The following is a 25,520-nucleotide window of genomic DNA, read 5'->3' on the forward strand; positions in this document are numbered from 1 at the left end:
CTGGCAGCTCCAGATGTAGGGTCCCTTGACTCAGTGTAGAGGAGGTTATCATCCCAATAGACTTTATGGCTATCAGTGATATCCCCATTCTGCTGTTTAACAGCTTTCTGTCTTAAACTCTCTAGTGTGGGACAGGTATGCTGTGCTACACTTAGCTCTTCCCTAGCAGCCCTACCCCTACACCCAAAAGCTCAGAAGTGTCTGCTGCCAGCTCATCTGGTGTAGGTTCTGAACAGGGAGAGGATTCCTCTTCCTCAAAAGGGGAATCTTCTTGAGAGGGAGGAATAGTGGGCAAGGATTTACCCGTTCTACCCCTAGCTTTTGAGGGCAGGATCCAAGCTTCCCTGTCCTCTTTGCTTCTGGGCCCGAGCCCTTGTAAGAGCAAAGATATGCCCTGGAATGCCCAGCATTGCTGTATGAGCTTCCTACTCCACTTCAGCCCAAGCTGATGTCTCAAAATCATTGCTAGTAAGCAGTCTACAGGTAAATCAGTGGCCACCACAACTTTCTTTGGACCAGTAATCCCCCTCTCCCTCCCCAGTCGAGATTCACAATAGCCATGGGGTGGCTAAGAGTGTTGTTATGAGCATCAGTCACTTGGTACTGCTGACCAAGTAGGTGTTGATCAGGTGAACCAGTTTCTCAATCACCATAGTAACACTGGCTCCCGTATTCCTGTAGGCCTCAACTTCAACACCATTTATTAGGGGAAGTTGCTTGTACTTACCCATGTTAAGGGGACAAGCAACCAAGGTGGCAAAGTCAATGCCATCATCAGAGACTAAACCAGCCTCTGTGGTCTCCCTAACAAGACCAACCCCAACTACATTACCAATGGTGAGCCCAGCTACACCCTTTGATTGGCTATTTGTAGTATTCTTCCCACCACCACTGCTGTTACTAGGGGCAGTAGAGGACGCAGTTGGGGTTGTGGTGGTAGGAGCCTTGGTGTTTTTCTTTGGGCAAGTGGAATCACTTGCCCAATGGCCTTTACTTTTACATAAATAACACCATGGCTTCTTATGATTGTTAGAAGAGGATTTGGACCCACCTCCCCCAGAGGATTTTGGTGGGCCTGAAGAAGACTCAGAATGCTTTTTATTTTTTATCTTTGTCCCCACCCTTGTCAGAAGACTTACCATCCTTCTTCTTGCCATCCTTGTCACCACCTGTATGAGCTTCTCTGCCTACTCTTGTTCTGACCCATTTGTCTGCCTTCTTTCCCAATTCTTGGGGAGAGGTCAGATCTGGGTCTACCAAGTACAGATGTAACAAGTCAGACACACAATTATTCAAAATATGCTCTCTCAAAATAAGATTATATAGGCTTTCATAGTCAGACACCTTACTGCCATGTAACCATCCCTCCAAGGCCTTCACTGAAGAGTCTACAAAGTCTGTCCAGTCTTGAGAGGACTCTTTTCTGGTATCTCTGAACTCTATCCTGTGTTGTTCAGTGGTTACGCCAAATCCATCTAAGAGTGCGTCTTTCAAAACTTTGTAGTTGTTGGCATCACTTTCTCTGACAGTAAGGAGCCTATCCCTACCCTTACCAGTAAAAGATAGCCGCAAGATAGTAGCCCACTGCCTTTGAGGGACCAACTGTACCATAAAGGCCCTCTCAAGTACAGCAAACCACTTGTTTATGTCATCCCCCTCCTTGTAGGGAGGGACAATTTTGTGCAGGTTTCTTGAATCGGTTTCTCTTACAGGATAACTATCAAGAACATTGCTGCTGCCACCATAGGGAACTAACCCAAACTTTTGTCTTTCCATCTCTTCATCTAGAGACTCCCTGCCTAAGGCCAACTGTTGCTGTCTCAGCTTCAGTCTGGCCTCTTCCAACCTCCGCTTTCCGAGTTCTCTGTCTAGGGTGTTATCCTCAGGGTGGGAGGCCTGGGAATGCTCTGACACAGAGGTCATGTGGGAATCGGCAGAAGTGGACCTGTCTCTAACTGCCTGAGCTCTAGTTACCTGGCCTTTTGGAGTGAAAGGTGCCCTACTGATGCGTGACCCCCAGCACTACCAGCTTCACTAGATGGCCTGTTAGCTGACAGGTCTTTGGAGGAACCCTCCCCAGAGTCCTCAGGGCCCTCCCCTGACTTTGCCTGGGTACCCTCCTCCTCTACCTCCTGATCATGGGATGGGCCAGACTGGTTCTGGCCACTTTCTAGGAGGAGGCTAAGGAGAAGATCTTTGGTAGGGTTCTTACCAATGCTTAAACATCTTTATATGCAGAGACCTCTCAAACTTTTAAAGTTTAAACTGCCATAAGTTGCCTGGAAAACTTTGGGAGTGGCCTCTACTACAGACATAGTTGCAAGAAAGAGTTTAGGAAAGACAGAAAAAAGTTTATAAACTTTTAAGGACAAGAGAAAAATGTTTTCAAACTTTTCAAAACTTTTTAGAAAGTTTTTAGAAAGAGAGTTAGACTGTTTAGGTTAACTGTGTATATTTTCAAGTATTTGGAATATGTCTCTCTTATGAAAAGCACCAATGACAATGTGGTAAAGCAGTTACAAGTACTTATCCCACCGCTGCACCACCAATGTAGGAGGCTGGCCAGGCTTATAGTGGGTACCTGATGGTACTTACACCTTGTGCCAGGTCCAGTTATCCCTTATTAGTAGATAAGTAGTGTTCTAGCAGCTTAGGCCAATAGAGGTAGCTATAGCAGAGCAGCTTAGGCTGAACTAGGAGACATGCAAAGCTCCTACTATACCACTTATATAAGTACTATATCACAAGAAACACAATACTCAAGGTTACTAAAAATAAAGGTACTTTATTTTAGTGACAATGTGGCAAAAATATCTCAGAGGATACACTTCCTTAGGAGGTAAGAAAAATACACAAAATATACACAAGCCAAAATCAGGTAAGTAAAACAGTCAGAAAATAGTGCAAACAATGTAGAATACAATAGGATGCAATAGGCCTAGGGGCAACACAAACCATATACTAAAAAAGTGGAATGTGAACCACGAATGGACCCCTAGGCTAGTGTAGTATGTAGAGGGCCCCTGGGAGTGTAGGGAAACACTAAGGGTGTCCAAGATACCCCACCCCAAGACCCTGAAAAGTAGGAGTGAAGTGCTATTATTTCCTCAGAAACACACTAAACTTGTGATAGAAGATTCTGCAAAGACCACAACAGACTGCAAAGCACTGAAGACGGATTCCTGGACCTGAGGACCTGCAAAGGAAGGGGACCAAGTTCAAGAGTCGTAAAAGTGTCCAGGGGGGCAGGAGCCCACTAAACCCCGGATGAAGGTGCAAAATGGCTGCCTCTGGGTGAAAGAAGCTGAAGATTCTGCAACAACAAAAGGTGCTAGGAACTTTCCCTTCATGCAGAAGATGTCCCACGGACTGCTGGAGGATGCAGAGTTGTTTACTTGGAGAAAGACCGCAAACAAGCATTGCTAGCAGCAAAGGTTGCGGTTAAAGAAAAGGGTGCTGCCCAGCCCCAGGAAGGACTAAAATGTCGCCACTTGGGAGGGGAGACAGAGGGGGCCCTCAGCAACACAGAGAGCCCATGAATAAGAAGGCAGAACCTGCAGAAGTCCTTTAACATGGGTTCAAGAAGGCTCAGCACAGCGGTCATCTCAACACTACAAAAGAGGGTCCCTTGAAGCCGGAGGTCAATTCAGGGAGTTGAGAAATGCAGAACGGAGTGCTGGGGACCTGGGCTTGGCTGTGCACAAAGGATTACTTGCAAAAGTGAATGGAAGCCCTGACAGCTTCAGTTCATGTGGTGCAAATAATTACTGTCTGGAGAGGGGAGGCAAGGACTTCCTTCCTCCAAATTTGGATAGTTGGACCCCTGGACAGTCTGGGTCACTTGGGTTGACCACTTGTGTCCCAGGGGCCACGCTCATCAGGATGAGAGGGGTCCCAGAGAACCAGTGATGCTGAAGTTTGGTGCCTGCTGGAGCAGGGGGAAGATTCCGTCAATCCACAGGAGATTTCTTCAAGGTTTCCAGTGCAGGGTGAAGGCAGAAAGCCCTCAGAGCATGCACCACCAGAAAACAGTTGAGAAAGCCGGCAGGATTAGGCGCTACAATGTTGCTGGTAGTCTTCTTGCTACTTTGTTGTAGTTTTGCAGGCGTCCTGAAGCAGTCAGCGGTCGATCCTTGGCAGAAGTTGAAGATAGAGGTGCAGAGGAACTCTGGTGAATTCTTGCAAGTTATCATCTCCGGAAAAGCCCTAAACAGCCCTCAGAGGAGGATTAGCCACCTAGTGAGGTAAGCACCTATCAGTAGGGGTCTCTGACGTCACCTGCTGGTGGCCACTCAGAGGCCTCCATTGTGCCCTCACACCTCCAGATTCAATATGGCAGAGGTCTGGGACACACTAGAGGAGCTCTGGGAACCACCCCTGGGGTGGTGGTGGACAGGGGAGTGGTCACTTCCCTTTCCTTTGTCCAGTTTTGCCCCAGAGCAGGGACTGGGGGTTCCCTAAACCGGTGTAGACTGGCTTATGCAAGGAGAGCACCATCTGTGCCCTTCAAAGCATTTCCAGAGGCTGGGAGAGGCTACCCCTCCCCAGCCTTTAACACCTATTTCCAAAGGAAGATGGTATAACACCCTCTCTCAGAGGAAATCCTTTGTTCTGCCTTCCTGGGACTGGGCTGCCCAGACCACAGGAGGGCAGAACCCTGTCTGTGGGGTGGCAGCAGCCATAGCTGCAGGGAAAACCCCAGAGAGCTGGTTTGGCAGTACCCGGGTCCATAGTGGAGCCCCGGGGATGCATGGGATTGGCACCTTAATACCAGATTTGGCATGGGGGGACAATACCATGATCTTAGATATGTTACATGGCCATATTTGGATTTACCATTGTGAAGCTACATATAGGTATTGACCTATATGTAGGGCACACGTGTAATGGTGTCCCCGCACTCACAACGTCTGGGGAAATTGCACTGAACTATGTGGGGGCACCTTTGCTAGTGCAAGGGTGCCCTCCCACTTTAGTAACTTTTCACCTAACCTTCACTAAGTGAAGGTTAGACATATAGGTGACTTATAGGTTACATAAGTACAGTGTAAAATGGTTGTGCGTTATTTCACTCAGGATGCAGTGGCAGTCCTGTGTAAAATTTGTCAGAGCTTCCTATGGGTAGCAAAAGAAATGCTGCAGCCCATAGGGATGTCCTGGAACCCCAATACCCTCGGCACCTAGGTACCATATACTAGGGGATTATAAGGGGGTTCCAGTGTGCCAATTAGAATTGGTGAAAATGGTCACTAGCTTATAGTGACAATTTTAAAGGCAGAGAGAGCATAAGAACTGAGGTTCTGATTAGCAGAGCCTCAGTGACACAGTTCGTCACTACACAGGTACACACATTCAGGCCTCAAACTATGAGCACTGGGGTCCTGCTTAGCAGGATCCCAGTGAGACAGGCAAAAACAAACTTACATACATGTAAAAATAGGGGTAACATGCCAGGCAAGATGGTACTTTTTCTACACACTGTCTCCGAAATTCAGTATAGATACTGAAACATCTATATCATAGCCTGAATATCCTGGACTCGCTGCTCAGGATAATTAGCCCGAAACTGCACTGTGTCCAGAGCAGCTCTGATAAAAGGGAGCATCTGAGAGAGAGTCAGGTGTGACTTCAGCATGTTTATAGTGAAGCCCAACAAATGCAGGAGGTCTGCTGTAGTCTGGAGGTGAGAGAAGACAGCCTAGGATGAGTCCGCCTTCAACAGCCAGTTGTGAAGACAAGGGAAGACTGAGAGCCCTGATCAGCGCAGATGAGCTGAAACCACTGCCATCACCTTGGTGAACACATGAGGGGCACTGGTAAGGTCAAAGGGGAGCAAGTCCAACGCTACAACATCCAGTCTCCTGGGTCCAGGGCAGACAAACCTGAGCCAGAGTGAGAATTTTGAACTTCTCCTTATTGAGGAAGAGATTGAGGGACCAAAGGTCTAGGATAGGGCAGAGGCCAAGTGAACCTCCATCTTACAATCGTAGGATGGTGGCATGGATGAAGAGGTAGTCTTGAAGTGTAGGGAGTGGCCCCTCTGGACTATCTGCAAAAAACACCTATCTGATATAACGGATTGCCAGTGGGGCAGGTTATGGCGAATCCTGCCTCCAAATGGTCCCTGGTGGAGAAGAAGCAGACTAGGAAGGTTTGGAGGCAGTTGCAGGGGGGGAAAGGGGAGCATTTGTTCAGGCCATTGACTCCCTGATCCACAAGTGTGCGCTGTCCCCCCAACCCTGGCCACGCAAAGATTTGGCAGCATGCACGGCACAGTGGCTAAAGAGGAATGGATGTGGCTGGGTGCCCCTTCCGTAGCCACGGAGGAGCGAAAAGCAGACTGTGGGGGATGAAGGGGCTGCCCCGAGGCACAAGGACCTGGCAGTAGCACTAGAATCCTTAAAGTGTGTGAGCACAGAGTCTGTATTCTCTCCGAAGAGACAGGTGCTATCAAACGGCATGTCCCTAAGGTTGGATTGGACATCCCCCGAAATCAAGAAGTCCTCAACCAGGCATCGCGCCTCAGGTCCACTGTTGAGGCAACTGCTCTGCCAAGTGAGTTGGTTATGTCCAGTCCACAGCAGATTGTGACCTTTGCTGCATCTCCCCCATCAGCAATCGCTTGAGAGGGCACAGCCTGGGCCTCCTCCGAAGAGCTGTGGCAGCACTTGCAAAACCGAACCACACAGCATGGGAGTAATGACCTAAAAGGCATGCAGTGTACATGGATTGCAATGCTAAGTTGGCGGAAGAAAACATCTTCTTCCCAAGGTGGTCCAGCCTCTTGGATTCTCTATCTGGGAGCGCGGAAGGGAATGCACCCTGGGATGTGGAGGCTTGAATAACCAAGGTTTTGGGGGTGGGGTGTTGCATCCAGAACGCTGGGTCAGCCGGAGCAGGGCGATGGGTAATAGCCTTGTTCACAGGAGCCCCGGTGCTGGGTTTGGACCAGGTACCCTGCTGGCAATCAGTAAGGGCTTAAAGGGCAATAGGGGCTCAGAGGATGAAGCCCCAGTCTGATGCACCTGTCAGGAGGTTAGTCCTAGCCACCAAAGGCAGTTCGAGGCCAAGGATCTGAGCCGCTCTCTTCACCACCACGGAGTAGGACGCTTCTTCCTCTGTAGCTACAGTAATTGGAGAAAGCATGCCAGTGTCTGGGGAAGTACTAAGTCCATTGTCTTCACCCAGGTCCATATGCCAGTCTATAGGGTCTTGGAGCTAGTATTCCAAAGGGTCCAGCGACCCCTCTCATTCCTTACCATACCCCAAACCCATAAGAATAAGAGTCAGGATGTGACATAGGAAGCAATGCCCCTGTTGGCATCAGATTCGGTGTTGCGCAATACAGGTCTAGCTCTTTGTCAGAGTTGGCAATGAGGATGGGGTCGACGCCACCTGGGGGTATGGGCAGCGACAGGAGAGTCAATGTCAGAACCGGTAATGGGGAGGATTGAGGTGGTACGATGAATGCAAGTTCAGATCCAGGAACGGATCCATGGGTGCTCCCTTTCAGAGTTGAGGCTGAAACCCTTCCAACCCTGTGGGGCCGAAAGGGCTCCAGCAGTCAGACTGCCCAAAAATGAGGTATATGGCCTCAAACCTCTGAGTTGGGTAGGGGTCATTCCACAAAGGTTGGGGAGGTGCAAAGCCGACCCAGACGCAAGCTCCGCAGACGGAGGCTTAAAGCAACAACGCTCCTTGTCCTTCATCTCATCTGCCGACAGACAGGGTGAAGTCGAAGCACATGTTTTCTTCTTCAACTTCTTCTTGAGCCTAGACGTACCTGATTGCGCAGTGTAGGAAAGTCCTCTTTTTTTGCCCTGGTCAGCCCCAAACTTTTTTGACTGGTGGTTACTGACTCTTGGCTGTGCCCTGGGTACTGCTTACCATTCCCAGGGCCAGTTCTCTGTGTAAAATGGATATGCAAATTATGTAGGTTTAGGATCCCCTGCATGGGTAGTGCATCCATAAGTGCACTGCTTCGGTGGCCAGTGTCATTTTAAAGGAAGGCCTGCCTTGCTGTCTGATTTTAAACTAAAGTTATATGCAAATTCAACTTTGGGATTTAAAGTACTTTTAAAGTCTTAAACTACCTTATTTATACATGTCACCCTAAGGTGTGCCCTAAGTGCCCCTAGGGCTGTGTGCTATGTAACTATAAGCAGGAACCTTATAAAAATTGTTTTTTAAAGCCTGGTGAGGTAAAATAGCCAAATTCGTTTTCCCCTCACTGTAGTGAATGGGCTCCATAGGCTAAAATGGTGACTTTATTTTAATTAATAGGGTCCCAATAGGAGCCAGATATTTCAGGTTTGGTATCAAACTGTTTGTTATAATAAATCCCACAACTTGCCATTGTTGGATTTAATATAATTATTTCAGGGAAAGAGTTTTAGAACTCTACCTAAAAGTTTCCAACTTCAGCTCTGTAGTGCCCTTCTCTGGTTTGCCAGCCTCTGGCAGCCTGGCCAACCTGCCTTGATGAGGTGTGAAGTGGCCTGGGCTGAAGACAAAGAATGTACCTGGGGGAGGAGATCTGCCTCAGCAGATGGAGTAAACAGGATGAAGGGGAGATCAGCCAAACTGGTCTTCAAAGAAGGGAAGCACATTTGGAGCAGCTCAGGACCTCCCTCATTTCCTGCAAACCCAGACAACCAGGTGCCCACTTGATTAGATTAGGAGAGGGCAGGAGAGGGGTGTGTTAAGGATTTTAGCCACACCAGTGGGTGGGCTCAGCCAGACCTAACCTCTGAAATTCAGTTTCAGCCATTTTGGATTTTCAAACAATGTTGCTCATCCAAGGGGGTAATGGCCTGTTCATGTTGGACAGTTGCCCCCAACCACTGCTTTTCACCCCAGGAGCAAGGGTAAATGTGGAAGAGATGCATTCACATCCCTACAAGGAACAACATCAGATGAAGGACTGCCCTGCTGGACTCCTGACCTGCACCTGGACACTGCACTCTGAAGGACTGCACGAGCTGCACACTTGAGCTTCACCATAAGAAGGACTTTGACTGGCTTCAACTGGTTCAAGCAGGGAGTCCCAGTTTGCTACAGGTGAAAATTAGCTAACCAGAGTCCCCTGCATCAAATCCTGAAGATACTGACTAGCTGACCACTGTCCAGTGGTCATTTTGGAATTTGAGCCAGGTGTATTCTGGGAGTCCTAGCCCTCAAGGAGCAACTCAGAGCTTCTGTAACCTTGGGGTGAGCTGTGGACTCCTTAGAGACCTTCAAAGACCTTCTGGAAGAAGATCCAGAAGTTTGTAGAAGACTGGAGAACTTTAGGTTAAAAGCTGTCGTGAGTCAAGCTGGCTTACATTGACCGGTACCCGGCCTGACTGGAAACCCAGACTTCAAGGATTTCACAAGAGGCCCCTGGAAAGAAAATACAATGAGGTTGACTCAAAATCAGCTTGTTGTTAAGGGTCGTCTTACGTCGGAGAAAAAAAGCTCCAAAAAAGTGACAGAGTCTGAAAGTAAAAAGTTGACCGGGACTTACCCCGCAGCATATCTGAGGAGGGATCCAAGGACATTGGATCAAGATTCAGCTTTGGCCCCGACAAAGATATCCGTCCTGAAAATCGTCTAAGTCCGAAGGTAGACTTCTTCACCAAGGTCTACTGCGATGTGCATCTGAAGAGGGAATTAGGGAGGTCGGATCGGATTGGTGACTTCGTCCCGCTGAAGATAAAGAATAAGGCCCTCATTACAACCTGGTGGTCGGTGATAAAGCGGCGTTAATACTGCCAACAAGCAGGCGGTAAATTTTTTTAATAATGACCACGGCGGAAACCACCCACACAGACAGCCACTTTAACACACCGACCGCCACGGCAGTAGCAACAAGCACCTAGGATGCCGCCAGGCAGAAGAAAATGTACCGCCCACAGTATTACAAGAGGCCTATCCACCACCTTTTCCGAGGCGGTACCAACTACATCAAAAGCACGACAGAAACAGTACATAGAAGGCAAAGGACTCACCTCTGGAGACTCAGGGAAGAACCACGTTGCCATGAAGCCCGAACTGCAGGTGTTCCCCATGCTGGTCTACCTCCTCCTACACCAGGAATATCAATGCCGGCGACAATGACCACGGTGAGTACTGCTGCCTAGCACACAGGGGAAGGGGGGGAGAACAAGAGTGACTCACACACGCAACACCCCCACCCCCAACGCCATACACACAACCAGATGCAACAACATTGCACATCCCCCGTACCTCTCAGAAATAATGCAAGGACAAAAGGAATTGATTGAAGTGAGTGTAATAAAAATAAAATACCAGAAAAAGGTCCTCAAAAATCAAATCAGTATTTACATATATACAAATGGAGGGACACTCACCAGTCCATAATGTCCATGGGCCACAGGGCCACATCACAAATGCCAAGGCCCCATCTTACTCCTGCATCAACACGGAGAGAACACTGCAGGGGCATCAGGTCGAAAATACACAGGCACCTTGGGCAGAGAACGTGGGGGCACCTCAGCCGGAATATGGTACAACGCCACTTGTCCTTGTGGGGGCAACATGCCCTGTGCGATGTCCTGGGGAGTGCAAAGCCAAAGTCTCTCTAGAGGGTGGTTTGCCCACTGTTTGGTCCTGGGGAGTGCAAGGTCACAGTCTCTCAAGTGGGTGGTTTGCCCACTGCTTGGCCTTGGGGAGTGCAAAGTTACAGTCGCTCTAGTGGGTGGTTTTCCCACTGTTTGGTCTTGGGGAGTGCAAGGCAACAGTCTCTCAAGTGGGTGGTTTGCCCACTGCTTTGTCCTGGGGACTGCAAAGCCACAGTCTGTCTAGTGGATGGCTTCTTCCACTGGTTCTGGAGGGGGCATTGCGCCCAGTGAGCTTCATCCTGGGGAGGATGGGGTGAGTGGATGGCTTCTTTCACTGGTCCTGGAGGAGGGCCTTGTGCCCAGTGTGCTTCATCCTGGCAAGGAGGGGGTGGGTGGATGCCTTCTTCCGCTGGTTCTGGAGGGGCTTTGTGCCCTGTGATGCAGCACTTGGGGAGTGCAAGGTCACAGTTACTCACCTGGGTGTCAGACCCACACGATTTGCAGTGGTCAGGATGCACTACAGTCCATGGAGGCAGGACTACACACTGCCCGCCGGCGGCGACGGCTGCTCAGTGGTGGTGGTGGCGGTGCTGCAAGTGGTGGGGGGAGGTTCCAGCCCTTCCCCTGCAGCCTCGGACAGCTCCCCACTTGGGCTGCTGCTGCTGGCAGTGGTGCTGCTGGCGGTTCATGTGGCGGTGCTGGTGTTGGTGCAGGCAGTGGTAGGGAGGAGGCTCCAGCCCTTCCCCTGCAGCCTTGGACGGCTGCCCACTGGGGCTGGTGATGGTGCAGGTGTAGGAAGCTGGCCTGGCTTGTAGTGGGTACCAGAGGTACTTACACCTTGTGCCAGGTCCAGTTATCCCTTATTAGTGTAGAAGAGGTGTTTCTAGCAGCTTAGGCTGATAGAAGGTAGCTATGGCAAAGCAGCTTAGGCTGAACTAGGAGACATGTAAAGCTCCTACTATACCACTGGTGTCATATGCACAATATCATAAGAAAACACAATACACAGATGTACTAAAAATAAAGGTACTTTATTTTTATGACAATGTGCCAAAAGTATCTCAGTGAGTACCCTCAGTATGAGGATAAGTTATATACACAAGATATATGTACACAAACCAAAATTATGCAGGTAATAGCAAGAAAAGTAATGCAAGCAGTGTAAAGTTACAATAGGAGCACATAGGTATAGGGGCAACGCAAACCATATACTCAAAAAGTGGAATGCGAACCACGAATGGACCCCAAACCTATGCAAGCTTGTAGAGGGTCGCTGGGACTGTAAGAAAACAGTGAGGGTTAGAGAAATAGCCCAACCCAAGACCCTGAAAGGTAGGTGTAAAGTGCACCTACTACCCCCAAAGAGCACAGAAGCCGTGACAGGGGGATTCTGCAGGAAGAACAAACACCAGCAATGCAACAACAGTGGATCTCCGCACCTGAGTACCTGTAAGACAAGGGGACCAAGTCCAATGGTCGCAACAGTGTTGAGAGTGGGCAGGAGCCCAGGAAATGCCAGCTGAGGGTGCAAGGAAGCTGCCACCTGTTGGAAGAAGCTTGGAGTTCTGCAAGAAAGAAGAGGACTAGGAACTTCCCCTTTGGAGGATGGATGTCCCACGCCGTGATGAAGCTTGCAGAGATGTTCCCACGCAGAAAGACTGCAAACAAGCCTTGCTAGCTGCAAGGGTCGGGGTAGAGGTTTTTGGGTGCTGCTGTGGCCCAGGAGGAACCAGGATGTTGCCACTTGGAAGAGGAGACAGAGGGGGCACCCAGCAGTGTAGGGAGCCCTCACAGAAGCAGGCAGCACCCACAGAAGTACCTCAACAGGCACTTAGAAGAAAAGTGAACCGGAGTCCACCCGAAGTCACAAAAGGGAGTCCCACGATGCCGGAGGACAACTCAGAAGGTTGTGCACTGCAGGAAGGAGTGTCGGGGACCCAGGCTTGGCTGTGCATGAAGGAAATCCTGGAAGAGTGCACAGGAGCCGGAGCAGCTGCAAATCACGCAGTACCCAGCAATGCAGTCGAGCGTGGGGAGGCAAGGACTTACCTCCACCAAACTTGGACTGAAGAGTCACTGGACTGTGGGAGTCACTTGAACAGAGTTGCTGAATTCCAGGGACCACGCTCGTCGTGCTGAGAGGGGACCCAGAGGACCAGTAATGCAGTCTTTTGGTGCCTGCAGTTGCAGGGGGAAGATTCTGCGTCGACCCACGGGAGATTTCTTCAGAGCTCCTGGTGCAGAGAGGGGCAGGCTACCCCCAGAGCATGCACCACCTTGAAACAGTCGAGAAAGCCGGCAGGATGAAGCGATACAAGGTTGCTAGTAGTCGTCTTGCTACTTTGTTGCGGTTTTGCAGGCGTCCTGAGCAGTCAGCGGTCGATCATTTGGCAGAAGGTGAAGAGGGAGATGCAGAGGAACTCTGGTGAGCTCTTGCCTTTGTTATCTGAAGAATTCCCCAAAGCAGAGAACCTAAATAGCCAGAAAAGGAGGATTGGCTACCTAGGAAGGAGGATTGGCTACCAAGAGAGGTAAGAGCCTATCAGAAGGAGCCTCTGACGTCACCTGCTGGCACTGGCCACTCAGAACAGTCCAGTGTGCCACAGACACCTCTGTTTCCAAGATGGCAGAGGTCTGGGACACACTGGAGGAGGTCTGGGCACCTCCCCTGGGAGGTGCAGGTCAGGGGAGTGGTCACTCCCCTTTCCTTTGTCCAGTTTTGCGCCAGAGCAGGGCTGGGGGATCCCTAAACCGGTGTAGACTGGCTTATGCAGAGATGGGCACCATCTGTGCCCATCAAAGCATTTCCAGAGGCTGGGGGAGGCTACTTCTCCTCAGCCTTCACACCTATTTCCAAAGGGAGAGGGTGTTACACCCTCTCTCAGAGGAAATCCTTTGTTCTGCCTTCCTGGGCCAGGGCTGCCTGGACCCCAGGAGGGCAGAAACCTGTCTGAGGGGTTGACAGTAGCAGCAGCTGCAGTGGAGACCCCGGAAAGGCAGTTTGGCAGTAACCGGGTTCTGTGCTAGAGACCCGGGGGATCATGGAATTGTCACCCCAATGCCAGAATGGCATTGGGGTGACAATTCCGTGATCTTAGACATGTTACATGGCCATGTTCAGAGTTACCATTGTGACGCTGTACATAGGTAGTGACCTATGTACAGTGCACGCGTAATGGCACTCACAAAGTCCAGGGAATTTCCCCTGAACAATGTGGGGGCACCTTGGCTAGTGCCAGGGTGCCCACGCACTAAGTAACTTTGCACCCAACCTTCACCAGGTGAAGGTTAGACATATAGGTGACTTAGAAGTTACTTAAGTGCAGTGGTAAATGGCTGTGAATTAACGTGGACGTTATTTCCCGCAGGCTGCAGTGGCAGGCCTGTGTAAGAATTGTCAGAGCTCCCTATGGGTGGCAAAAGAAATGCTGCAGCCCATAGGGATCTCCTGGAACCCCAATACCCTGGGTACCTCAGTACCATAAACTAGGGAATTATATGGGTGTACCAGTATGCCAATGTGAATTGTTAAATTTAGTCACTAGCCTGTTAGCGACAAATTTGGAAAGCAGAGAGAGCATAACCACTGAGGTTCGGGCTAGCAGAGCCTCAGTGAGACAGTTAGGCATCACACAGGGAACACATATAGGCCACAAACTTATGAGCACTGGGGTCCTGGTTAGCAGGGTCCCAGTGACACATAACAAACATACTGACAACATAGGGTTTTCACTATGAGCACTGGGCTCTGGCTAGCAGGATCCCAGTGAGACAGTAAAATCACCCTGACATATACTCACAAACAGGCCAAATGTGGGGGTGACAAGGCTAGAAAGAGGCTACTTTCTCACAGCAGGCAATGGTGGGGGAGGCTCCAGCCCTTCCCCTGCAGGCTCGGATGGCTGAAGTGCCATGGTTGGTGGCTCAGATTCAGTCCCAGCACCTTCCTTCCTGCAGGGGCAGGCCCTTTGCCCTTGCCGTCTGGTGGGGCCTCCTAGACCTTGCCAGCTGGTGGTGCCTCCCTGCCCTTCTCCTTGTAAGCTGGTGGTGCCTCCTTGTCCTTGCCAGCTGGTGGCACATCCTTGCCCTTCCCCTTCCCCTTGGCAGCTGGTGCAGGCACACTGCCAGTGCTGATGGGTGTTTCCTTGGAGCCTCTCACACCTGCAGTAGCTGCCAAAACTAATGTAGCCGTGGACTGGGTGGCTGAGGTGCTAGCCTGGGATCTGCCCACCCTGGCCCGACATGAAGGACAGGGGGAGGGGTAGGGAAGAGGTCAATGGCGGAGAGGACAAGCTTCTTGGGACACTGCGGCGGGAAGAGGGTGAAGGTTTGGGAGTGGAGGAAGAGGGAGTGGTTGTTGGAGGTGTCTGCTGTGTTTTGGTGCAGGGGCATGGTCTGGATGCTGTTGTGAGGTGGATGGCTGTTGGGTGTCTGAGTGCTTGCTTTTGAGTACTTTGGGAGGAGGGGGTACAGACACAGTGGGAGAGGACACAGGGGATGTGTGCATAGATGTGGGGGTGGTGACAGCAAGTGAAGGGAGTGTAGTGATAGGCGTAATGGTGAAGGAGGCAGTGGGTGTGGATGTAGTGCATACAGGTGTGAGTGGAGACACTACTGGGAGGGAGGTGGACGAGGAGGAGGAGGGGGACACAGTGGAGGTAGTGGATGTTGGTTTGTCTGCATCTGGATGGTGTTTGTGTGAGTGCCTGTGGGATGATGGGTGGTGCTTGTGCTTGCCTGAGCCACTTCTGTGTGTTGTCTTGGGTGCATGCTGGTCTGAATGTGTGCATCAGATAGGTTGGGGTTCAGGGGAATGGGACTGGGCAGAGGAAGTTGGAGGGGGGAGGCTAGAGACAAGAACAATAGCTGCCATCAGGGAGGAGGCCAGAGCCTGGAATGATCTCGTTTGGGCCACCATGCCAGAGTGAATGCCCTCCAGGAATGCATTTGTTTATTGCAAATGCCCTGTCAGCCCCTGGATGGCATTCACTATGGTTGGCTGCCCAACAGAGATGGATCTCAGGAGGTCAATAGCCTCCTCACTCAGGGCAGCAGGGCTAACTGGGGCAGGGCCTGAGGTGCCTGTGGCGAAGGAGATGCCCACCCTCCAGGGTGAGCGGGCACAGGAAACTTGCTGAGGGGCACTGGGAGGGTGGTGCTGGTACGGGGGGGTGGCAGCTGTACCTGTAGTTGGGGTGGCCACAGAGCTGTCCGCCACCACTGGAGAGCTTCCATTGGAGGAAGTATCACTTTCAGAACTGTCCCCTCCTGTTTGCGCTGTGGTGCTCCCCTCGCCCTCTGTCCCACTGGTGCCCTCAACGTCGGTGGATTCGGCCTCATGAGCCCTGGGGGATGCTGCTCCCTCCATCGCCGGTGCCTCTGCTCCTCCGCCAGATGATGCTAATGCACATAAGGACAGGATGACAAAACAAAAAGAGGGGGGGGAGAGAGACAGAGGATACAATTGGCCAATAGCAGCAACAACACCACTCTTGGCGTACACAACACACAGGGAACAGCCCTACGCACTAGGCAATGCACTACCAGTCACAATGCTAGTCACCATGCCATAGAAAGTAATACCTAATGCCAATTGCAGCATACCTGAGACCCACAGAGCCCTGCCCAGTAGTGGATGCCCACTAGCTTGGTTGGAGTTGGAGTTCATCAACCCCTGCCCAACAAGGAACCTACCCTGAAATGTCCAGCCTGGCCTAGGGACACCAACCGGCCCACATCCCCCACCCGGCGAGCACCCCACCACGCGCAAGTAGTATATTGGGGAAACAGTACTCACCCCCTTGTGGGTGCGGTGATGGCCTCAAGCGCACATCCAGCTCCGGATAGGCCACCGCAAGTATGCGAAACATCAGGGGGGGTCAGGGTTCGACTTGCAACCCTTCCTCATTGGGATGCCATCCCCAGCTGGGCCTCCACCGTCTTCCTTGCCTAGCGTCTCAGGTCCTCCTACCATTTGCGACAATGAGTGCTCTGCCTGCCGTAGACCCCCAGGGTCTTCACATCCTTGGCAATGGCACGCCATATACCCTTTTTCTGATGGGCACTGACCTGCAGAGGAACTACACATAGAAAAAGGGCTTCAGTCATACCATCCCGCCTGTTACACTGATGGCCCACCATATCCCTCCCATCCCCTCACGCACATACATTGCCCACCATACATGCAGCACGCTGCCCAGGACCCTTCAACCACCCCCCCTTACACGAGGCCCTCACATACAGCACTCCATGCATTCATGACCCATGCATCGTGCTCACAGTGTACTCACCTGTTGGTCTGGAGGCCCACACAGCATTCGGTACTGGGGTAGGACCCCGACCACCAGTCTCTCCAACTCCACAGCGGTGAAGGCAGGGGCACTTTCCCCAGTGACATGAGCCATGGTTAGTTCCAGACACAGGTCACAGCAGCACATGCAGTGGAGGTCCTCTCCTGCTGAAGGTCAGGTAGCAAGTGAGAGAACAGATAGAAAATGGCAGTCACGTCTGCGGCGGTGCGTAACCATCACCGCCGGCGTACATCACCATTGGCTACTGTAACCCATAGGGCCCAATGACAACCAATGAGGAGTTGCACGGCGATACTTGACCGCCTCACGCAACGGCGCACAACATCAGCGGCATTACCTTATTTCCACCTGTCTATCCACACAGGACAGGCGGACGCCATGACAGGGGGGACAGGCCATGGCACCTAACTGCGTCACAGCGCACATAGGCACCATTTGGGCCTCTGCAACAAAATACTGTTTCTGTCACAACATGCAATGCACTGTACATTTTGGAAATGTTGAATACTGACCAGATGCTCATTGTTTTGACCCCTAGATTACAACCACTGAGGATGAACAGGAGATGGAGACATCCCCCAGTGTGCAGACCCCTGGTGGACTTGGCAACAGTGGAGGACATGCACATTATCCTTACCTACAGACTTGACAGGGCCACAATCCAAGAGCTGTGTGGCCAATTGGAGCCTGACCTGATCTCTGCTATCCGTCACCCAACTGGGATCCCCCCTCTTGTGCAAGTCCTATCAGTGCTCCATGTCTTGGCAACTGGCTCCTTCCAAGTGACAGTGGGATTGGCAGCAGGAATGTCTCAGCCAATGTTCTCAATAGTGCTGACCAGAGTGTTGTCTGTCCTGATGAAATACATGCGCAGCTACATTGTTTTCCCCCAGGTGGAGGATTTGGCCACAGTGAAAGCTGACTTCTATGCAATGGGACATATCCTCAACATCATTGGGGCAATAGATGGTACACATATTGCTTCCCCCCACCCCCGGAGAAATGAACAGGTGTTCAGAAATCGAAATAGCTTTCACTCGATGAATGTGCAGATAGTGTGCCTATCGGACCAGTACATCTCCCATGTCAATGCAAAGTAACCTGGGTCTGTGCATGATGCATTTATCCTGAGGAATAGCAGCATCCCATATGTGATGGCTTAGGGTGTGGTTAATAGGTGAGCCCATGTCCCCACCCAGTATATGTTGGTGTATGGGGTTGGCCCTAAGGGTTAGAGTCTGCCTAACAGGTATTCCTCTGTATTTGAAGGTGACTCTGGTTACAGCAACCTCTCATGGCTACTGACCCCAGTGAGGAATCCCAGGACAAGGGCAGAGGAACGTTACAATGAGGCACATGGGCGAACAGGAAGAATTATAGGACGAACCTTCGGCCTCCCGAAGGCCAGGTTTTGGTGCCTCCATCTGACAGGTGGTTTCCTGTACTAGTCACCCAAGAAGGTGTGCCAGATCTACGTGGCATGTTGCATGTTGCACAACCTTGCCTTACGTCACCAGGTGCCTTTTCTGCAGGAGGATGAGGATGGAGATGGGCGTGTGGCAGTGGTGGAGCCTGTGGACAGTAACGAAGATGAGGCAGAGGATGAGGATCTGGACAATAGAACATCAATCATATGATAGTACTTCCAGTGACATACAGGTAAGACACTGTAACTTCATCTTCCATTGCAGTTTTGTATTGTAAATGTTCACTGGCATGCTGATATTCCCACTACTATGGCCACTTACTGTACACTTTGACATGTCTATTTACAGATATCTGTGCCCCACTCTGGCTCCTGGTGTATTGACTGCAGCCAACTGCAGGTCATACCCATGTATACATTACTGTACAGTTGAATTTCAATGTCTAAAGATTGTTAAACAAATACATAGTTCAATCACTTGAGAGACTCAATACTTGTATTTTTTATAAGGATGTTTATTTATGTGCTAATAATTGGATGGGGTATTGCTTTAGGCTGGGGGGGGTGGCGGAGGAGAGTCCAGGTAAGAGCTCCAGTCTATTTGTATAACAGGTGCAGTGTCCAAGGGGGCATAGGAAGTGGAGCAACGGCAATTGAAGGTGGACAGGGTGGAACACAAGGGCGACAATCAGGAGAGTCTTATTTCCTGGCAGGGGTCTTGCCAATGTTCTCTGGCTTCTGTCTGGATCGCAGGGACCGTTTGCGGGGTGGTCCTCCTTCTGCAGGGGTTGGGGTGCTAGTGGCCTGCTGTTCCTGTGGCAGGGCCTCCTGTTTTGGCTAGTGTCAGGGGCCCGTTGGTGTGCCACTGCCTCCCTCATGGTGGTGACCATGTCTGCCAGCACCCCTGCAATGGTGACCAGGGTGGTGAGGATGTGCCTCAGGTACTCCCTGATCCCCAGGTACTGTCCCTCCTGCAGCCGCTGGGTCTCCTGCAAGTTGGCCAGTATCTGGCCCATCGTCTCCTGGGGAATGGTGGTATGCTGCCAGGATGCTGGTGAGTGCCTCATGGAGAGTCGGTTCCCTGGGCCTGCCCTCCCCCTGTCGCACAGGAGTCCTTCCAGCTTACCTGTTTTCCTGTGCCTCTGTCCCACGAATCATGTGCCCACTGCCACTGATCATCCTGTGTTTGTGGTGTGGCCTGGGGTCCCTGTAGTGTTGGACACACTGCTGATTGACGTGTCCTGGGACAGAGGTATGGGTCTGCTGGGTGGGTACTGTGCTGGTGTTTCCTGAGGGGGGAGGCTCTGTGGTGGTATGGCACTGTGTCTGGGTAATCGACTGTCCGGAGATCCAGGTAGGTCATCCTGATCCAGGCGTGGAGAGCTGCTGTCATCTCTGTGGGCCTCTTCTGTGGGGGGACTGGATGTTGCTGGCACCTCCTCTCTGGTGACGTTGGGTGGGGGACCTGTGGGGATGTAAATGCAGTGTTATTGTTTCTGCGTGTGACATCTTGTGCATGGGTGTGTTGCCCTGTTTGGTTAAGATTGCCCTGGCAGCTTAGGCTTGTGTGAATGGTGATTTGGTTGGAGAGGTGATTGTCTCAAGTGTGCATGCTTTGGTGATGGGTGTCCATGCAGGTCTGTGATGGGTGTCCATGCATTGTTGTTGCATGCAGGGCTTGATAGTTGGAGGGGTGGGTTGTGATGGTGTGGTGTATGTGAGGTGGTGGAGTGATGGGAGTGGGAGTGAGGGTATGTGATGTCATGCAGGTAGGGAGGTGATAGTAATAGAGATTTGACTTACCAGAGTCCAGTCCTCCTGCTACTCCTGCCAACCCCTCAGGATGCAGTATTGCCAAAATTTGCTCCTCCTATATTGTTAGTTGTGGAGGAGAAGGTGGGGGTCCACCGCCACTGCTATCTTGTGTCCTGCAACCACGGAACCCCGTAGGTCGTTCCACCTCTTCCTGATGTCATCTCTTGTTCTTGGGTGCTGTCCCACGGCATTGACCCTGTCCACGATTCTCTGCCATAGTTCCATCTTCCTAGCAATAGATGTCTGCTGCACCTGTGATCCGAATAGCTGTGGCTCTTCCCAGATGATTTCCTCCACCATGACCTTTAGCTCCTCCTCTGAGAACCTGGGATGTCTTTGTGGTGTCATGGGTATAGTGTGTGTGAGGGTGTGTTGGGTGATGTGTTGGGGTGTGTGCTGTGAGGTGTGTGGATGTGTGTGTTTTATAGTGGTGTGGGTGTGGTGTGTGTATGGGTGTCAGGTGTGTGTTATTCAAATTCTCCAATGTGGTGGTGTTTTGTATGTTTGTGTGTGTGTGTGTGTGTGTGTATTTTGAGCTCAGCGGTATGTAAAGCCAATGGTTTACTGCAGTTGAATTTCCACTGCAGTGATTCGTGGCCATAATGCTGTGGGCGTAGTTCTGTTGGCGTAACTGTGTGGGTTTTGCTACTGCCCGTTTATCACTGAGCTTTGGGCTGGCAGACTTGTGTGTGTGTGTCTGTATAGTGATGGATTGCTATGTGTGTGTCATAATATGGGTAGCAGTAAACCGCCGCAGCGATGGTATGTTGGTGGCAGTCAGCATGGCGTTAAGTAGGACTTACCGCCAATGTCATAATGAGGGCCTCAGTCTAACTTTTTACCAAGGCCTCCCACTTGCTATAGCCGAGCAAGGCTCCATCGAGATCGGGCTTAAACTTTGACTTTCCCCCGGTCGATGTGCGACCAGATATCCCGAGTTGCACTTTTAGTTTCTAAGCACTAAGAATCATTAATTCTTTAAAAATTAATATTTCCGGTTCCCCTTTTTCGATTTTATTCGTTTTTCGTTTTGGTGTCAAAATAAAGATTCAAATATTTCCTCATTTTATAAATTGGTTTTGGATTTTTAAACAGTTTCCTGTGTTTTATTTTATTACTGTTGTGTGATACTTGAATGCTTTACACACTTTGTCTCCTAAATTAATCCTTGCTGTTCATTGCCAAGCTACCAAGAGTTGAGCAGGCGTCAATTTATTGAGACTTAACTGAACCTAGAGGTAGTTAAGTAGCTTATTGCTACAATTGTAGGTACTTACCTGCCCTCGCCAGTAATCCACTTTCCAACATTTATTGTGCGTAGTGGTGGGATCCAGTACTTGTGATCAGTAGAACACTACAGTTTTAAGTAAAGCAAATTCAAAATCCTTTAAATTGTCCTACTGCAAAAATTGTTTTTGATTTTTATTTTGGACTAATTTCAATTAGTACATTTTGTGATTTTTTCTAAATTCTTGCTTCCAATGTTTGCAAAAGTTTTTGTGTGACACAAAACTAGGGAACCATGAAGCTTAATCTGGCTAGACTACCCACAATGGCAGTAGTCTAGCTTAGGGGGTTATGTACTCAGAGGGGGTTGCCTGCAGCCACTAACTTCAGGAAAAATGTTTTGATTACATCCCTGACAGCCTAGGCTGAGGCCCAAGAAATAGGCACAGAGAAAGCTCCAGGGGAGGAAGAAGTAAGGGAGATGCCAACTCTGACCACCTAGGAGAGGGAGGGCATCTGAACTTTAGGATGACCTATCCTCACTTCACACAGTCCGTAGGGCCATACCCAAAGCTAGTTGGGGGAAGGGGTTCCCTTCAGAAGCAGTAAACCTGTCCCTTAGAGGGAGAGTTAGAAGCCCAACTGGCATACATAGCTTTGGAGGCAGAGAAGCTGGTCCTGGAGAAGAAAAGGTGGGCAAGGGAAGAGAAAAGAGATGGTGGCAGTGATAGCGAAGCTGAGTTATCTATGGGTGGAGGACGTTGTCCCAGAATACCCAAGGGGTTGTTCTTGCTTATGTAGAGGGGGATGACAGATAAATGTCTGGGGCTTTTGAGAGGGCCCTCCAGATGAGAAGGGTTAAGCCTCAATATTGGGGTTCATTCCCATGGGAGTGGCTCCCCACTTCTGAGAGGGATAGGCTCCTGACTGTAAGTGGGAAAGAAACAGACTCATACCCTAGTATGAAGAGGTGCTTAACTAAGAAGTTTGGTCAGACCCCTGAGAAGTACAGGCTCAAGTTTAGGGACACCCAGAAGACAGCTATCCAGTCTTGGGTTGATTTTGTGGACATCTCAGTTAAGGCACTAAAGGGCTGGATACTGGGCAACAAGGTAAGTACCTTTGAGGGGCTTTACAATTTGGTTATGACAGAGCACATTCTAACTAATTGTGCCAAAAGAAGCTCTGCCAGTATCTCGTTGACTCTAAGTTGACTGGCCCCAGAGAGCTGGGGAGACAGGAGAGGACTGGTTGCACACAAGAGTTAACCAGAAACCCCCAGGGGGTGATCAGAAAAAGGAAGGACATGGTTCTTCTCAGGGGAATAACCAAGGGAAATATGATAAAAAGTCCAAGGAGTTCTCACAAGAGTCCCTAAAACCTTCTTAGGGTGGGGGAGCCCTGAGCCATGCCACTTCTAAGGGGAAGGGGGTACCAGGGGAAGCATTGTGATCCCGTTAAGACCGGCAAGTGTTTTGAGTCTCACCAGCCTGGACACAAAAGAGGGGATGCTGTCTGCTCCAAGAGGCCCCCAGTGGTGGGCAGTCCCATGAGATAGCTAGTGTAGGTCTGGGGGTGAAAGGTGGCTCAGAGCTGGGATCAGGGTACAAAGAGGTCACCTTAGTGTTCGTGGGTGGGGTGGACATTGCAACCATGGCCACCTTACCTCCCAGAATAGAGAGGTATAGGCAGAGGACTAAAGTCAATGGGACGGAGGTGGAGGCCCTGGGATACTGGTTTCTCCAGAGCAGGTCTTACCTGGGGTATTCCACCAAGTGACCTATGCAGACAGAAGAACCAAACACCATTCCATGGCCATGGCGAGCTTGGAATGGCCAGGTGTGTCTGGCCCTATAAAAGTAGCAGTAGCTCCTGCCCTCCCAGTAAAATGCCTGCTGGGAAATGATCTGGAAGCATCTGAGTGGTCAGAGGTGGAAGCAAGCATCCATGCACATATGCTAGACTTCCCTGAATGGGTATGTGCTGTGCTGGACACTTGGACCCTGGAACAATGGGCCAAGCCTCCAAGAACAAGAGAACGGGTACTGGGTCTGCCTTGCCAGCCTCTCTAAATACAGAGGTGCAGGAGGAATCCAATCCCGCTGGAGGATCTGACCTCTGAGTGAGAGACCCTTCCCCTGCAAGCTCTGCCTGACTTGGCAGAATGTAAGGGGCAGGTGTGCCCACCAGAGAAGAGTTTCCCAATCTTAAAGGGCCTGAGGCAGACTGCCTCCAGGTAAAAACAAGGGAACAAGGTTTATTGGGAGGATATAGTTCTCTAAATGGAGGCAAGGGACCCCAAACCAGGGGCAACTAGGAAAGTGGTGGTCCCCTAGAAGTATAGAGAATGTCTCCTAACTCTAAACCATGACATTCCCTTAGCTGGACATTGGCTGGTCAACCACTTATATTGGCCCCATATATCACAAAAAATGTCAAGGAGTTTTGCAGATCCTGTGTACCCTGCCAGGCCAGTGGCAAGCCAAAGGCTCCCTTGATACCACCACCAGTGGTTGGTACTCCCTTCGAGAGGAAGAAGATTGACATTGTTGGTCCCTTAGTCCCACCAACTGCCTCAGGTCACAGGTACATTTTGGGGGTTGTGGACCATGCCACCAGGTACTCGGAGGCAACACCCCTCAGAACAGTCACTGCTCCCACAGTGGCTAGGGTCCTACTTGGTGTGTTCACCAGAGCAGGATTCCCAAAAAGGGTGGTCTCAGATAGGGGCACAAACTTTATGTCAGCCTATCTGAAAGCAATGTGGGATGAGTGTGATATTACCTATAAGTCCACCACCCCCTATCATCCCCAAACCAATGGTCTGGTGGAGAGATTTAACAAGACCCTGAAGGGCATGATAATGGAATTGTCTGACAAACTCCGGCAGAGATAGGATGTTCTCCTCCCATGCCTGCTGTTTGCATACAGGGAGGTGGCACCAAAGGGAGTTGGATTCAGCCCTTTTGAGTTACTGTTTGGCACCCTGTAAGAGGCCCATTGTGCTTGCTGAGAGAGTCATGGGAGAAGCCTCTCAAAGAGTGCAAATAAAATGTGCTGGATTATGTGTTGGGCCTGCAGTCACACATGGTTAAGTACATGAAGAAGGGAAACAGCAACCTGGAGGCCAGCCAAGAGCTCATGAAGCTCTGGCATGACCAGAAGGCTACCATGCCTGAGTATCACCCAGGTCAGCTGGTGTTGGTTTTGGAGCCTTTGGCTCTCAGGGCACTCCAGACCAAATGGACTGGTCCCTATCCAATTTTGGAAAAGAAGAGGGAGGTCGCCTACCTGGTGAACCTTGACACCCCTAAGAATCCTCATATGATCATGCATGTGAAGAGGATAAAACCACACAAGGACAGGGCAGTCATGACCATTCTTATGGTCACTGATGAGGGAAAGGAGGAGGAGAGTGAACCTCTGCCAGGCCTCCTAGCCATCAATGCACAAGATGGGTCAGCGGAGGGAGTGGTACTCTCTCCCAAATTGACAGCCCAGCAGCAGAAAGACTGCAGACAAGTTTTGGAGCAGTTTGATGGTCTGTTCTCTCTGACCACTGGACTCAACACTTGGTATGTTCATGACATTGACACTGGTGACAGCTTACCTGTCAAAAATAAGTTGTACAGGTTGTCTGACCATGTCAAGGCCAACATCAAAGCTGGGGTGGCTAAGACTTTGGGCCTAAAGGTAATTTAGCCCTCTGATAGTCCTTCGGCCAGCCCAGTGGTATTCGTACCCAAACCTAATCCCCAAGGTGGAAAAAAAAAAAAAAAAAAAAAAAAACAGTTAAGATTTTGTGTAGACTACAGAGGTCTCAATACAGTCACTAAGACTGATGCTCACCCCATACCTTGAGCTGATGAGCCCATTGACAGGGGGCTGCTAAGTTCCTGAGTACGTTTAACCTGACCCCAGGATACTGGCAGATTGCCTTAAGTCCAGGAGCTAGGGAGAGGTCAGCATTTTCCACCTCAGAGGGCCACTTTCAGTTCAAGGTGATGCCCTTTGGTCTGAAAAATGCCCCTGTCACCTTCTAACGGTTGGTGAACAGAGTCTTGTCTGGGTTGGAATCTTTCAGTGCAGCTTATCTGGATGATATAGCTGTATTCAGTTCACCTGGGAGGGTCTGGGCCATCTGAAGGAAGTGATGAAGGCCATGATCCAAGCAGGCCT

Source organism: Pleurodeles waltl, chromosome 3_1 (genome assembly GCF_031143425.1).
Source record: "Pleurodeles waltl isolate 20211129_DDA chromosome 3_1, aPleWal1.hap1.20221129, whole genome shotgun sequence".
NCBI lineage: Eukaryota > Metazoa > Chordata > Amphibia > Caudata > Salamandridae > Pleurodeles > Pleurodeles waltl.